Genomic DNA, 17,749 nt, shown 5'->3' with positions numbered 1-17,749 from the left:
AACTAGACAGAAATTCAATTAGTTGTATGTAGAACCGAATAGGAGAGCAATGCAGTAATGTAAAGGCTTCTGGGGCTGGAGAAATTATAATGGACAGGAATAGTCAGGGAAGGCTGTTAATCGGTGGTAGAAATAAGGAAGAGGGTAATGGTTGTCAGATTTGGGGGTGAGAAATAGTGGGAAAATGGGTAAAGTAACCAGACCTATTTGTTTAGGGTATAGGGATCTTGCTTGGGAAAGGCAAACATTAAATTGGTATCAAATTGAGGGGTTTAGTCTTTAGTTGAAAGACATTGAGGGTCTTAGAGGAGGGATTAAAGCAGTATTGTTAAAAGAATTTAACTTTAGGGTAGAGGCTAAAGTGGGAACGGTAAGGAAGGAACTGGAAATACTATGTGTGAGAAATGAGTAGGCTATAGGTTTTATTTTGGCTTCCTGGAGTGTAGTTTTGAGGAATCTGGAGCCCCATTTTCTGCTGTGTTTCCTGTGGATTTAGGACGGAGAGCATTTATTTATGCTTGGGTGTTTGTCATCTCTGGGCTTTTGAGAAATGACTAAGGATGAATGGTAAAGTCAGTGTGGGAAACCTTGTGGAGGAGAAATAGCCAGTGTTTATAAAGGGTGGTTATTTTTTAGAGGAATTGTTATCAGATGATAGTTAATGCTTGTTGTAGCAAAATTTAAGTAGTTTGGATTTCTTTGGGTTGATCTTTTTTTTTTTTTTTTTTAAATTAGGATAATCCAAACCTTTTTGAAGTTCTAAATTGGCAGGCAGACTACTTGTTCATTCTTTTGATTGTTTATTAATAGCAGATGAATCCCAGGACAGATTTTTAATATTTTAGAAATATATTTTCATGTATTTATGAACATTAAATCCAAGATATTTATATGAATTTTATAAGGAAGACAGTGTAACAAGATTTTTTTAAAAAAGCAAGACTACTGTACCCAGAAGTTAGCAGACACTAAATAGCAGTAAAACTTTTGGCAAATCACTTAGTATTTGCATTTCATCTGTAAAATACAGTAGTCCCCCATATCTGCGATTTCACTTACCAGTTTGTTACCCACTGTCAACTTCTATTGGAAAATAGGTGAGTACAGTAAGATATTTTGAGGTAGGAAGAGAGAGCAACATATACCATGTTCACATAATTTTTAATACAGTACATTATAATTGTTCTGTTTTAATATTGTTAGTCTCACTGTGTCTGATTTATAAATTAAAGTTTATCATAAGTATGTAAGTGTAGGAAAAAGCGTAGTATGTAGGATTCAGTACTGTCTGAAGTTTCAGGCATCCACTGGGGGACTTGGAACATATCCTCCGCAGATAAAATGGACTACTGGTAGAAGAAATTGGACTAAATACATTCTAAGTGGGAAGGGACAACAGAGTATGGTTGCCCACTATTTATTGTCTGGACTTACCCCACAGCTTAAAAGAAAACAGATCCTAATACAAGGAAAAATGGTAATCATGATTGGTGCTTTTTAATTTTTTCTGTAATTGTTCCTGTGTTTAATTGTCCTGGGAGTAAGATGCATGGGGATTGATTATCAGTGTTCTTTGCTAATGACTAGCCTTGCAGGAAGCCTAAGCCTATTTAGTGGCTAAGCTCATCCGAATGCATTGTCAAAGCCAGAATATCCATGGCAGTATCTTGAAGGCTTTTCTGTGATCCTGGTGGGCACCTGGTCGGAAAATTTTCCATGCAAAAGTTACCTTAAATGACCTGTGATGTACAACTTTGGGGAGTCAGTTTAGTATTGGTACATGTGCTGCAGTAGGCCCTCCAGATACCTAATGGCTTTGCCTTCCACTGTCTCTACTGTTTACCCCACAGTGGGGTAGGATGGCCTGACCTGATTTTAAGTTCCTTAATTTTTGCCATACTTCAGCGCCTATCTCTATACCTGGTTTCTAATATCTAGACCCCTTAGAAAATGTTTCCTCTACTGCTTTCTATCCAGCTTCTTCCCAAAAGTGGCAAAAACAAAAACAAAAACTTGCATTTAAGGAAGATTAGAGGCAGTTTAGTCCCTTTTCCCCCAGGCTGTCTTTCCTGAAGGATCAAATGGAGCTAATCAGAGGCTGCTGAACCCAGAAGAGTGTCAAACATGCAGGGACCCTCTCTTGTCTTAACCCTAAGAAACTTACTTGCTTTGCTGGCTTCTCTTGTGTCCCCATCGTTAATTCATCCCTGTCTTCTGTCCTTTTTCATCAGAGCTACCTGGAGTTCACCCAACCATAGCAAACATGTTGTATATTGTATATTTGTTCTTTTTGCTAGTCCCAATTTTCTATTAATAAGCACATTTAAAATATTTGTTTCCACTCTTTACTTTGAAACATCTAGGTGTTTTCTATCCCTGTCTTAAACCTACATTAAAATAATATATAGAATAGGTTTATTGGAAGGGAGTTGATTAGCCATGGAACAGTGCTAAATTTACTAAAAACTACATTTTTAAAAAAAGATTTCTTGTTATTGACTTCTCCTAAGGTACTTAATATTTTTCAGTTTTTAAAGAATTTTACTTTAGTATATACCCTATGTAAAGTACATGCACAACTTTAGACTAAATATGTCTGAAATTTTGAAGACTTTAAACAATTTATCAGTGCATATGGTAGTTAGATTCAAGCTGGATCCTTACCTGTTATCGGATGTGAAATATAGGATAATACTCTCAGCCACCAAGTATAGCCAAGCAAATTCAAGACTATGTATAATTTCACAATGAGCACCCAGCTCTGCATTTGTGGCAGATGTAACTTGATCCTTTTATTTTTCCTATGGGGATATTCAGGATCATAGATTGGCCCACTAGACTGATTCCAAGTGCTTTCAGTGATATTTTCACTTGAGAAATGGACATTTAATGGGAAGTTTTTATTGGGGAAAAAAGAATTCTACTGAGAAGATTAATGGGTCTATAATTTTAGAGACAGAGACAAAACACTGTTTTAAGACAAATTAAACAGGGGGACTGGCATTCCCTTCAGAAAACATTTCACCGGGTTCTTGAAAAGAAGAATTTTCCTAATATGAGAACCTAAGCAGTGGTGCATTTTCCAGACCAAAATTTCTTCTTGTCATTCAAAGGTTTCAGATATAATAAATTATAGCCCCGTCATGAAGAGGCTGAATGCCAGAGAAAACAAATGATGGAGCAAGGATGGCACAGCTAGTTACTATGCATGAGGGCCAGATGTTGGTCACTTCACCACCTTATTGTTATGAGGGCTAATTTAATCAGATTAACTTCATCCCAAGCATCTATTGGTTCAAATAAATTGAGTTTACAGAGCTGTGTGCTTTTTCTTTTTTTAAAAAAAAATATGAAGCCTGTAACCAAAGAATGTGATAATATCAGTAGTCAAAGGTAAATTGTATACTTGTTTGCTTACATGGGTCACCAGTATGTCAGCCTTGCTACTCAGACCCCTTACTTGCTTAATGATGGATATTTGCTAGGAACATTACCACCGCCACCCCTGTCTTAGTCCGTTCAGGTTGCTCTAACAAAATATCATGGACTGGATAGTTTATAAGCAACAGGAATTTATTTCTCACAGTTCCGAAGGCTGTGAAGCCCAAGATCAAGGTGCTGGCAGATTGAGTCAGTACGTGGTTCATCACAACCTTTTGGCTGTTCTTACATGCTGTAAGGGGAGAGGGGCCTCTCTCTATGAGAGCACTAATCCCATTCATGAGAGCTGTGACTTAACTACCTTCCACAGGCCCTACCACCTAGTATCATCACCTTGGGGATTAGGATTTCAACGTATGAGTTGTGGGGGCGAAGAGGACACAAACATTCGTATCACAGTAAGTCCATTTTCCCCAGTATCCTAACTGAAACAAATGTGCATTTTTCCAGTTTGACAGGATTGTATGTCTTTATTCTTTAGGGCTGTGTGGTTGAGTGGATACCAAATATTGTTAACTTGAGAATAGCAAACCTTACTCTCATGAAAAAGCAAGGTTTGCTATTCCAGGTAGCTCTTGTCATCTACACTCTAGTTGCCCTACTTACCCTCTGTATTTTTTGGGTCTGGGAGCTCAGGATGGTTTTTTACAGTTTTAAATGATTGTGTATGTGTCTACATAATATTCTTGATTTTGTTTCTTGGCCTAAAAGAGTTATTATCAGACCCTTTACAGAAAAAAATTGCTGATCCCTGGTCCAAAGGAATACAATACATGGCCAGGAACAGCGCCTCATGCTTGTAATCCCAGCACTTTGGGAGGCCCAGGTGGGTGGATCACCTGAGGCCAGGAATGTTTGAGGGTGTGGAAAGTGCATGTCTATTCATTGTCTGTTGCTGTGTAACACATTACTCTGAAATTAGCCACTTAAATATTATCTCACACAGATTTTTGAGAGTCAGGAATCTGGGAGTGGCTTAGCTGGATGATTCTGGCTCAGAGTTCCTAATGAAGCTATAACAAAATGTTGACTGGGGCTGCAGTCATCTGAAGGCTTGACTGGGGCTGGAGGATCTGCTTTTCAAGATGACTCACTTACATGACTGCTGAAGACCTCTGTTCCTTGCTGGTTTTTGGCAGGCAGGTCTTAATTGTTGACCATACGAACCTCTCCATAAGACTTTATGAGTGTCCTCATGATGTGACTGCTAGCCTCCACCAGTGACCCGAGGGAGAGCAAGGTGGGAAGCCAGGATTTCTTTTATATTCTAACTCAGAAGTCACTTATCTCATATTCTGTTAACTGTGATTCTCTAAGTCTAGCCCCACAGTCAAGGAAGGAGAATAGAATTAGGCTCCCTATTTTCTTCTTTTAAGGGAGGAGTATCAAAAAATTTATGGACAAATTTTAGAACCACTGCAATCTATTTCAGTGGTAGTGGTGGCAGTGGCAATGGTAGTGGGCTGTAGTATATATGCATTGGAAGGCATTGATGGATTGTATTTCTTTTAGGGATATGGTTGGGTTACATATAGTAGGTCTTGGTGACCTGCCTAGTCAAGCAGCAGAAGGGAGGCACATGAGCATGTATATTTTGGGTGAAATTAGGCGTGTTTATTTGGATGGTGTGTGTATTTTTTGTTGGTATCTTGATGTGTGTATGTGTTTGAAGGCATGTGCATTTGAGGGGTGTGTGCACTTGTGTGGGGATAGATTGCTTGAGGGGCATGGGCAGGTTTGTGTGTGTGTGCATGTGCACACATGTACCTCTCTGAAGGGCGAGTGTATGCTGGTGTGTCGGAGGTGAGGTTGGAGTAGGGTAACACTGGGATGCTGTGTTATCTGGAAGGAAAGTTGATTGGTGGGAAAGAATAGACTCCCCACTGTCATCAGGTGGGTTAGGATTTCATTTGGAGGCGCCTAGGAGAGGCCGTATCTCTACTTTTGGGGGCTGCTTTTGTCCTGAACTGGGATTATTTCATTACAAATACACATATATATGTACATACATACACATGCGAATTTTATATGGATGACTTCGCTGCACAAGCCTGTGGAATGCATCTCACCCAAGCCACCCCATTGTGGTTACCTCCGTCAACTCGAGGGTTTGCTTGAGGTATCTCTGGACTCTTAATTTTCATGGTTCCAAATTGGCCCAATGGATTTATCTGTGAAGGAGATTGATTAATATACAAAGACTTATTCCCTCCTATTGGAACATACCCCAGAGCATCTCTATTCTGAGAAGACCTTAAAGTGTGAATTTTAAAATCAGGCTATTGGTCAAGTGTCATCAGAGGAAAGAAACACAGTGGTGGTTGATCCTGCAATACCAGGTGTTGACATTCTTACTTACTCTTTGAGATACTATTTTCCAGAGGCTTGGGTTTTAAAAGAAAGAGTGAAAACTGTATTTCTTGATCATGAGGTACTTAAGATTTAGTTACGAAATTAAATACCCCAAAACTCAATTTAAGAATATATAAGCAAGTAAAAACAGAATATAAACTCTGTCAATTCTTCTGCAATAAAAAGCATTGATGGGGCTGGGGTGGAGAGGGAAGTTTCTTGGGTGTAGATATTAAATTGCTCCATGATTGTGTCACTGTGTAGATGAAAATATCTGTAGAAAAGAGGTAGACGGCATTTGTGTGTGGTCATTTTCAGTCAATTTAGCTATGTTTTCCAATAGTCGTCAAGGCATAATCCAATGTAAATGCTATGTTTTTTAGTTCTCATAGTTGATAACTTGAGAAAAATTAAAAATCAGACATATTAAATGTACTACCTGAGATTCTGTAGGTCCCACATGGAATCTTAGCCAGTCATCCCTATTGTTTGTTTTTTGTAAACGGGGATCTGCTCTACCAGACGTTCATTATTTGAGATCCACAAGGCCTCTGAAATTGCATGCAGACATTTGTGTGTGTATTTATTTCTGAGTAGGTTGAAGTTTCAACATACAGTCCTTTGTATTCCAGGTTTCACTCCTCGGATTCAGCCAACCACTTGTTGAAAATGTATTCAAGAGAATAAAACCAATAAAAATAACAATACAACAATTAAAAATAATACAGTTTGGTAATTTCCATAGCGTTTACATTGTATTAAGCATTATTAGTAATCTAGAGATTAAAAAGCATATAGGAGGATGTGCATGGGTTAAATGCAAATATGCCATTTTACGTAAAGGACTTGAGCACCCACAGATTTTGGTATCCATGGGGGTCCTGGAACCAGTCTGCACAAGAAAGATTTTGGTTGGCAGCGCCACTGTCCAGGCTAGTCATTGCAGCTGTTGGTCTGAGTGTGGATAGCTACTCAGAACTAAAAAATTTAGAGGGGGAAATCACCATATGCATTACCCTCCCCCACAATCAAACACTTACCACTTCTGTTTTAAACGTGTTCATAGTTAATCTGTGGGACAGTTTGTTCAGTTCTGCCAAAACCTTGTCAGCCGGGGGGTTTGTCATGATCTTAAATATTTCAGAAGGTTAAATAAAGTTAATTGTTATTATGCAAACAGATCAATTAAATTGATAATTATTGAGTATTTTTTTCTGTGCCAAGGCTTATTTTGAATTTTGTGCTTTTGGAAATATTCTTAGTTGAATTTGCTAATTCCTTCAGAGAAGATGGGTCATTTGCTGGATAGGCAACACCTGTTTTATGATTAAGGTTTCAGTGGTTAGTCCTGGTATGTCCTCACTTACATCCCTACCAATCCCAAATATATTTCCTAACTCTTGTTTGAAAAGCAATGGATTTAGCTCCGGTTGACTGTATTTGTTGTTCCCATGAGATGATACTTCGTATAAGAGACTATTGATGTGTTTGAGTATTCTTGAAATTTTTCTTACTAAATGTTATGTTTGGGATGTGGAAACATACTGAAATAATATGGTGTTGTGGGTTGCTTATTAAAAATAGTTGAGTATGAAAGGAAGTTGGTGGTTTTTTTGTTTGTTTTTTGTTTTTGAGACAGAGTCTTGCTCTGTCACCCAGGCTGGAGTACAGTGGTGCGATCTTGGCTTACTGCAACCTCCGCCTCCCCGGTTCAAGTGATTCTCCTGCCTCACCTCCAGAGTAGCTGGGATTACAGGTGCGCACCACCACGCCCAGCTAATTTTTGTGTTTTTAGTAGAGACGGGATTTACCGTGTTCTCCAGGCTGGTCTCAAACCCCTGACCTCAGGTGATTTGCCCGCCTCAGTCTCCCAAAGTGCTGGGATTACAGGCATGAGCCACCATACCTGGCCATAGGAGGAAGTTTTAAACGTGCTTTTTATGACTGATAAATTTAATGCAGGAATACCTTATTTAAGAGGGTAAGTCTCTTTAAAGGACACTTGGAGAAGATGCTTTGTTATTGGTCATGGATGGAACTCAAAATTGTGGTCTGCTTCTGAAACAATTATATTCTCAATTCTAGTGTGTTGCTTTAAATGCGTGTGTCTCCCATAATGAGGGCTGGGTGCTGGTGTGGAAGACACAATAATAGCAGGAACCATGGACAGCTGCTAGAGTAACAGGTGGGACACTGTCATTGCTGTAAACCATCAAAACAGTGGCAGGAGCTGTATTGCGTAGGGCAGCTCTGAATACTTCTTCAGGGAATCTCACCGTAATAGCAACCTAAAGTAATCAAAAGAAGAAAACATTATTTTCCATGTAGTATTAAATGATACAGGGTCTATAGAATACAGTTTTTAAAAACTAGAATCAGTGGTGGTGCTCAATAAATGTAGTGTGGCAATTAAGGCTTTTTTTCTTTTGGAATATTTTTTATGTAGCATCCACATTCTGAGGCATATATTTGTCTGAAACTTGGGGGAAAATATATTTTTCTGATTTCACTAAGACCAAAGTTTTTAAAACTTGAATTTGCTTTATTAATACGTATATACAAGTGTGTAAGAAAAACAAAATAGCACTTGTATACTTTTTCTTCCAAGTGTCTGTTTTACTGATTCCAACCTTTTTTTCCTCAATCATATTGATGAGAATGTAGGACAGGTATTTTCTTTGTTTTAGCAGTTGGGAAAACAAGCTGAAGGCTGTGGTTCGTTCTTACAAGTCATCTGCAAATTAATAAAAGAACCAGGGCTAAAATTCCATTTTCTTAACATCTGTTACTCTTTTCACTAGAGTTACATGCAGATTAAGAAATGCAAGGGCCGATCACGTGGGTCATCCTGGAGTCCCAGCACCTTGGGAGGCCAAGGCAGGAGGATTCCTTAAAGCCAGGAGTTTGAGACCAGCCTGGGCAACAAAGCAAGATTCTGACTATAAAAAAACAAAACAAAACAAAATTGGACACAGTGGTATGCACCTGTACTCTCAGCTACTTGGGAGACTGAGGGAGGAGGATTGCTTGAGCCCAGCAGTTCAAGGGTACAGTGAGCTGTGATCACATCACTGCACTTCAGTCTGGGTGACAGAGCAAGAGCCTGTCCTAAAAAAAAAAAAAAAAAAGCAAGCAGATGAGCTCTAAATATTACTATGATGTGAAATCTTGTTGTCTGATCTCAAAATCTATTATTCCAGTTCGCTGAACCCTTTCAGATTTTGGTTGTCTCATCCAAAGTGCAGCATATCCATCCATCTCTCCTTTCCAGTCTTGTCGTTTGTCTTCTGTGTTTACTTCCAATTCACCGATTCTACAAACCTTTATGCAGTGCATACACTCTTACTCATCTAGGTCAATGGTTCATTTTTAAGAGGTGGTTGATAGTACCTTCTTATAAAGCTGTTTAGCTTAGAGTAAAAAATACTTTATTCTATTACTCTGCGCCAAAATTTGACAAGTAGCTGTCTTTACTTTCATTCTCTTCTGAGTTCTTGTACCTCAATTAAGACATTCTTTGGGCATGAAACTCAGCGGGCTTCTAGTTTATTTTTAACTTTTAAAAATGGATATAACTGAAACACAAGAATAGAAATAATCTCCTTGTTCATCACCCAGCATCAACAGTTTGTATATTGGCAGGCCTCTTGATCTTCATAAATACTGTATGGGCTTATTGTTTGTGTTAAGCCATCAGCTTAACAGTGCACTTGTATAAAAGTGCATTCTGGGCAAAAAATTGGCTCCACACCATTAGTCATTGGGGAATTACAAATTAAAATCACATTGGGATGCTACTGTACACCCACTTTAATGGCTCAGATTAAAAAGACTGACAGAACCAAGTGTTGTTGAGGATGTGGAGCAATTGGAATGCTCATCCTTTGCTGGAGGGAATGTAAAGTAGTACAATCCCTTTGAAAAAGAGTGTGGCAGTTCATTATAAAGTTGAATATATACTTGCCATAAAGTTAAACATATACTTGCCATAGGCGTTTTAGCCAAGATAAATGAAAACATATGTCTGCACAAAGACTTGTTAATGAATGTTCATTTCAGCTTTATTTATAATAGTGGCAAGCTGGAAGAAGCCCAAGTATCCATCAACAGGAGCCTGGATAAACAAAACACATAACAACATGGATGATTCTCAGAAATACTATGCAGTGAAAGTAGCCTTACACATAAAGAAGAATATATACTGTATAATTCCATTTATGTGAAATTCCAGGGAAGACAAATCAAATCCATAGTGACAGAAAACGTCAGTGACTTCCTGGAGCTGGGAATGGGGATTGTCTAGAAGGGGCACCGAAGAGGATTAAGAGTGATGATTATATGGTTGTATATGTATGTCACAACTTCTTAAAACTGTACACTTTATTGTATGTAGATTGTACCTCATTAAAATTTACCCTAGGCAAACATTGGCCATGTCAGTAAACTGCAGCACCTATTCTTCTTCACCTTTTTTGTTTTTATTTTTGTTTGAATGGCAGGTAATCATTCACCTGTAAACAAGCAGGGTGTAATTTTGGAGGTACCTCTAGTCTTTAGTTCTATTCCAGCTGTAGGGAGGGCTGGATAGGGTCAGAAGTAATGGGATTCTTTGCTGCTTTCTTCTACTACAGGCTGTTTGGGTCTTCTTTGGAAGATGAAGCTTTGGCTCTTAAATCCTTATTCCTGGGCAGGATAGCTCCAGTTTCTTTCAGAGACTGAAATATTTTCCTCTCCCTTCCCCACAATCCCAGAAAAACATGTTTTATGTTTTAGAGAACACTTTGTCTAAACTAATGAATCTATCATTATTTCTCCTGATATTTCTACTTTTGGTCACAAATTGTTTGATGCTTAAGTATGTCTTTAGAACACAGCAGTTTCCCACTAGCAGAGGTATTCGATTAGTGATATAAATTAGTTTAAAACTCTGAGAAAATATATTCATAATGATATTCAGACATCCCACACCTAACTTTTGGTGTTGGTTGTGCTGTCTGGAATATAAGGCTGATTGGGATAGGGTATAATGATATATCACTTCACGTGACTTACTGATTAGAATGTTGTAATCCTTCTTTAGGTGGCCTGTAATGGTTTTCTTTGAGTACAGTGCTTAGGAATGTGAAAAAGTCCAAGAAACATTTGTTCCTAAAAGTCTTCTAGACTTTTAAGGGTTCAAAAAAGGATGAGGGCTTGTCGAAAGGAAATAGGGACTGGGTGCTGTGACTTACACCTGTTATCCCAGCACTTTGCGAGGCTGAGGTGGGCAGATCACTTGCGTCCAGGAGTTCAAAACCAGCCTGGGCAACGCAGTAAGACGCCCCCGTCCCTACAATTAATAAGCCAGGCATGGTGTGATGTGCCTGTATGTAATCCCAGCTACTCAGAAGGCTGAGGTAGCAGGTTCACTTGAGCCTAAATATTTGAGGCTGCAGTGAGTTTTGATCACTTCACTGCATTTCAGCCTGCTCAATAGAATGAGACCCCGTCTCTTTTTGTAAAAGAAGAGAAAATAGGAGACAGCCCGAAGGAGGAGCTCCTGATGGCCAAAGCTGGAACAATTTGAGCAAAAAATGCTCAAATGAACATTTGACAGTTTTCTGTTTTAACCTATAGGATAAAATAAGTATCCATTAATTCATATTGATATAAATAATTGAGTAAATATGGGAGAGTAGAGACAGCTCTTAAAGAAAAATTCCACTTAATAATTATAAAAGGAAAGAAGGAACTAGAAAATCACCATTAGGACAAAAATACCACCACTACCAACAGAAAGTTAGAGATTTGTGCCGAATCCACATTTGGATGCTAAAATTAATATAAAGTTTCAGGAGAAACAGCTTATTTATATAGTCTCAGTATCTCTGCCAGAATATTTATTTGAAAGACAATAACTTTAAGGTGGAGAAATATAAAACATCATCATGAACCCTTTGATGTGATACACTGAGGAGGGCACATCATTGCCATGGCACGACCTTCATTCTGATCATGAGAAAACATCAGACCCAAATTAAGGAGCATTTCTGTGAAATAACTGACCAGTCCTCGAGAGTTTCAGGTTCATAAAGGACAAAGGCCAGAAAAATATCAGGAGGAGCCCAAAAAATGAGAAATAAGAACAGAATGTGATGTGAGACCTAGATAGGATCCTGAAACAGAAAAAGGACTTTAAGTGGGAAAACAGGTGAGGTTCAGGAAAGGTTTAGTTAACGGAATTGTACAGATGTTAGCGTTCCAGTTTTGATCATTCTGTGTTTATATACGATAGTAACATTAGGGAGAACGGGGTGAGGGGTATATGAGAACTCTACTATTTTTGCAACTTTTCTGTAAGTCAAAAATTAGTTAATAAAGCATCTAAAATTTCTACTTCTAAAAAGGCATTTGAAAAATCTGTTTTGTCTTTGCAAATTAGTGAATCATTTTCAGCAAGTCTTTGCAGAAAGTACACTTACAGGGAGGGTATCTCCCTCCCTCTTTCCCTCTCTTTCTCCTAACAGGGTCTTGCTCTGTCGCACAGGTCAGAGTGCAGTGGTGCATGATCACAGCTCGCTGCATCCTTGACCTTCTGGGCTCAAACAGTTTGCCCACCGCAGCCTCCTGAGTAACTGGGACTGCAGGCATGTGCCACCACACCCAGCTAATTTTTTTTGTATTTTGGTAGAGATGGGGTCTTCCCATGTTGCCCAGGCTGGTCTTGAACTTTGGGGTCAAGTAATTGGCCCGCCTCGGCCTCTCAAAGTGCTGGTATTACAGGTGTGAGCCACCACACCTGGCTTCCTTCCCACCCCCCTCAAATAAAGACATTTCCAAGTCATTTATGGAACATACAGAATCCTCACCTTGTTGGAAACTTTTTACAGGTGATAAAAACTGGATTACACTGATGCCAAAGGTAGATAATTTGGAGTGGAGTACTAAATTGAAAAGCTTTTGTGTCAGAATGATTACGGTCATGCAGGTACTTCCACGTATGCAGTATACAATCCCAATTTTCAAAATATCCCTTTCTTAAAGCTAAGATTTTAGGTAAGTCTGTAATTGGAGATCTTACTAGTAGTGTGAGAATTTCACTTGATGCCACAATACTTGGGCTTGTGATAACGTAGTTTCTCTGAGGTTAGAAAAGCAGGCGTATTATGCCCTGCTCTGGGGACTCAGTTTTACTACCTATAGACCTTTTCTGTTTTGATAGAGAAACAGAAAAAGACAAAGAGCATTCCTAAAGGACTAGATTCAACTTCCTAAGAAGTTTGTCCTAGTTCCTTGTTCTAAGATTTTTAAAAATCATAGGCATTCTAGAGCAGATTGCAAAAGTAGCTTTTTTCATACCAGTATAGGTGGGACATGTTTTGGTAGTTGGGCTATTTGAGGTAGGAGGAAAGGTGGAGGGTTAAGGGGCATGTATGTAATCTGGTGAAGGAATTGGAAAAGAAACGCTTTGGAAGGATACCTTCCTGATTGCCAGGTTCATAGGATTGTCCTCAGGCCTTATTTGTTAATGCTTTTAAGATTATTTTTAATATTATTGACCATTCTTTCCTGGAAAATCTTCTTTCCCTTTTAAAATGGCATCTCATTCTCTTCATTTTCCCCTCTTTTACTGGCTTCTGTTCATCTCCCTTCCTTCTTAAGGTTTGGTGGAAAGAGCAGAAACTTAGGTTAAACTCGACTTGCACTAGTCTCGTTTTTACTGTTGGGTGTTTGGTTTATTTAATAACTTCAAGAAGTCATGAGGATAGTGAGAGGTGATGTATGTAGAATGCTCAACACAGTGCTTCCTCATAGGAAACTTTCATTACCTGTTAATTTTCTTACTTCTTCCCTCTTTTAATGGGGAGCAGTTCTATCTCTGGGTAGATCTTTATATTCATTGGGATCTCTCTTGTCTGTCTCTCTCATGTATCATATACATTGAGATCTCTCTCTCTCATATATATAGTATCCCCAAAGAGCTCAGTTCTGAGGCTCAGAGAGAGACAGTTAAGTGTATCATTATAATACAATGTTATGCAACATGCTGATGTAGCATCTGCTGTCTGCACTGCATTATACAGAGGACATACACTCCTGCAGCCAGCATTAGCTGACCTACTGGCAAGAAATTACTATTTTGAAGCAAGTTTGGGGAGTATACATAACATTGAAAAGGTTGGTACTGTCTCAGAGATGTTCATCATCTAGTAGGGAGACATAGACAACTAGGGTGATAAATTATAATGTAGAACCTTAAGTGGTGGAGGTATGTCACGGTGGTTTGGGGACACTGAAAACCTGGCCACAAACTTACTTGCCAGGAGAAGTTGGGAAAGAAGTGGCATTTGAGCTGGATCTTAAAGCAGGTATGGGTTTTATTGAAGAAATATGGAGAAAAAGGGCATTGCAGAAGCTAAGGAATAGCAGATAAGAAATAAAACAAGTGGTAAAAGGTATCTTCTGAAAAAGATAAGATAAAGTTTAGTGTGACTTGAGCTCCTATGAATGAGAGGCCTGGGACAGTGAGTGTGGAGAAAAAGCAAGCTGAGAGAAGTGTCTGAAGAAACTTGTGAAGAGCCTATATATCATGCTAGGGAGTTAGGATTTTATTCTATTAGCAGCAGGCAGAGTTTTAATCAGAGGAACAGGCAATTCACCTTTTCTCTTTAGGCCCTTTGGCCTTTAGCATCATGTATAATAGCTAGAGGGAGGACTAGAAAAGACCAGATAGGACCTTATGGACATAGGAAGATACTTAGGTCCTGAACTAGCACGGAGGAAGACAATGAAGATGAAAGGTGAGTATAGGAGATTAGAGAGTCCTTTCTGAGGTTTCCTTGGCATGTGAAGAATGAGGGTGAGGGGAGAGTTCACATACTGGAATATCCCCAGCAGTGTGTTCCGAACATAATCATCTTAACTAATTGATGCTGAATACATTAGATGATACACATTCTGATACATTTTTTAAAACATCATTTCACCACACTTGCTTGAAAAGTTCTTTGGAGAATTTTGCTTAGGTAAGAAAAGTACTCATGAGTGGGAGCTGTGCAGAATTAAGTTTTTATGTAGAAATACTTATTAACACCCTCTGGTTCTTCAAAATGAAAAGAGTACAGAATGAAAGAATTGGTTAAGATTTCCTGACAGATGTTTTCTTTAGTTAGAGTGGACTTTGATACTTGCATGATTAATTTCTTAGGCACTAAGATGTGCCTGCTTGGGTGTGTTAGGATGTAGTACATGACTGTTGATAGCCTTGAAGTTTCTCCTCTTTATTCAAGTTTCTATTCTTATGCAAATGTGTTCTGGTTATTCTGATAAATATTTCATCCATATGTAAAAAAATATGACCAACATTTTAAGTTCAAAGATCACTATTTAAGTTGACATATGAATTCTCATCTACCTGTGCCACTCTGTGCCCTCCCAGCCCCCAGAAAAACAAAACCATTTTTATGGAGTTGAAGGAATTATCAAGCTTGGTGCTAGTGTTTCTAGTAATAGACACTGGTAATTTTAGAGTCTTCTTCACCTTCACTCATACCTGATTTTTCAGCCATTTGACCAAGTAAATAAAGATACCCTAAAACTTTTCTTCCCTTACTCAAAAGCCATTTCCTTTCCTTAATGGAAATAAAGACCATGATTACCAGAAATGTTTGAGGTATAGATGGTATTGTCAGAGTTGTAATTGTATAGAGACCATCAAATTGTCTTTCCATCTGGCGAGAGAAGAGTGATCACACGTCTGAATACAGAGATAATATAGTATCAGTATACTCATTGTTCTTGGGATTCCTCTCCTTATGTCCTACCCTTTTATAGCCCCTACCAGTCAGAACAGTGAACACATATGCAGATGTCTTGTGCAGGCATCTTTTGATAAAACTGCACAAGAGAAGTTCTCTTTGTTCTAGATTGCCCTCCCATATTTGCAAAAGTTTCTACTCCCTTATATTGTATTCCTGTAGTTAAGGTTAGACAGTAGACCAGTGATGCTCACCTGGGAGTGATTTTTTTTCTTCTGGGGAACATTTGGCAATGTCTAGAAGCAAATTTGGGTGTCATAACTTGAGAGAGAGTGGTACTGCTGGCATCTAGTGGGCTGCTAAACATTCGCCAATGCATAGCACAGCTCCCACAACAAAGAATTATGGGGCCCAAAATAATGAATAATGCTCAGATTGTGAACACTGCAGTTAGTGAAGTGTTGAGAATCTTCTGAAGTGATAATGGGCTTCAAGAAAGTTTTTAATAACCAGTAATGTGATTTTTAACAACCACTAATAGAATTGTAAAGTATTAAAACCAATAAAGTTTTAATAACCAGTAATTATAATAGATCTCTTGACCATGAATGAATTTGTCAGGGCTGTTATTTTGTATTATTTAAGTTTTTGTTTTGTTTTAAAGGTTAGATTTGAGGGAAACCTTAAAATTTACCTTAGTTTAGTTGGAATCTTAATTTGATAGGTGAGGAAACTAACACCTGAGGAGGGCAACTAGTTAAGTATTTGTTAGACTGTGGCTTATCTAATAGCTTCTGTCTTTGGTAAGTTACTAATTCTTTTGTGTTTTGCAAGTACCCATGTTTGTGACATGAACTGTAATTTCAGAATCATTAAATGCATTTTAAATAGGATCTTTGACAGCTTTAAAGTAATTTGCAGAGCAGATTGGATTGCTTTAGTGTAATGTTTCTTGGAGAAAGACTTGATTTGTCACATTTATTTGCATCTGAAAATGGCGTTTGCTTAGAGATTCTTAGTTTCTGGGATTCATCTTCATCATTGACATGGTTTAGAAGGTACTTTTGTATATCATTTTTGGTGGGGAAGAAGGAACAGTCATGTCTAAGTCACTAAACCAACGATATGTAGTTTGTAGAAGGTTTGTAAAAGCATGATGTTTATTTCTCACTTGCATGAGTTACTAAGAACATAAACTGCAAACTTGCCTGCACCTCAAGAACAAATACTTTATTTAGTTGTCTTTATTAAATACTCAATACAAGTGTCTGAGCTAAAGGAACCTTATAGATCACTTACTGTAATCTTTTTGTCAACAAAGAAATTGAAGTTTGGAGAGATTATCTAACTCATCCAAAGTCACAGACTTAGGGTTCCAAGATAATATGAAAGCAAAAAGGGGGAGGTCTAGATAGCTCTTTCTCTAAAGGGCTGTGTCCCAGCTTGTATGACAGGGCAGACCCCATGTAAGACAAAGGTCCTCACCAGAGGTCTGGGCTGTTGGAATCTCTTGTGTTATATCTCAGTCGGCCCGTTGGAAAATGAACGTGTATTCACACACATCCAGAATGCACAGCACCGTGCCTCTGCATTTGCTAGGCACTTGGAGAAGTCTGTTGCATGAGTTTGAGAACGTTAGTCAAAATGCTGAAGGTGAAACTGAGATGGAGAGGAGGTGGCATAAGCCAGAATGCCGAAGATAGAGTTGAGATGCGAGAGGAGATGGCACAAGAAATGTTACATCTCTGACGCAGAGAGTAGGGTTGGATGTCCACGTAGGCTTTTGCTCCTTCCAGGGAGTCAGGTGAGAAGTTTGCCTCTACCTTGCCTGTAGTTGTAGTACCCGCAGCTGCTGTGGTGCTCACACTGCCTCAGATGGGACAGTGATCCTGCAACACTACTAAACCGGATGATCAGCAAGCAAAAAAAATCTTTTACCATAGAAGAAAGTTTGTGTTGAAAATATGGAATGGAGGTATCAAAAAGAAATGTAGCCGTTTTCCAACAAAAGTCCATTTTCAAAACGATTTAGGGAATGCTTTTCTTTACATGATACATTGAACTAACACATTCTTTGTTAGTGGGCATGTTCTTTGGAGAAGGGCTGAGGGAGAGCTAAAGGGACTATTTATAATGGGACATTTACTTAAAATATTTGAATAACCACAAATAAAATTCTGTTATAGGCACCACAGGAGAGAGGAAATGGAAGGAAGCCA

General features: G+C 38.6%; 1 protein-coding gene across 1 annotated transcript in view; it reads left to right on the top strand.

Moving 5' to 3' along the window:
• The window catches only part of RYBP (RING1 and YY1 binding protein), a 69,600-nt gene that overhangs the window by 38,564 nt on the left and 13,287 nt on the right, over nt 1-17,749 (top strand). The window lies entirely within an intron of this gene.

The sequence above is a fragment of the Macaca mulatta genome, chromosome 2 (genome assembly GCF_049350105.2).
Source record: "Macaca mulatta isolate MMU2019108-1 chromosome 2, T2T-MMU8v2.0, whole genome shotgun sequence".
NCBI classification, from domain to species: domain Eukaryota; kingdom Metazoa; phylum Chordata; class Mammalia; order Primates; family Cercopithecidae; genus Macaca; species Macaca mulatta.
Note: the sequence above shows the minus strand (reverse complement) of the source record. Positions and strands in the feature narration are given on the sequence as shown.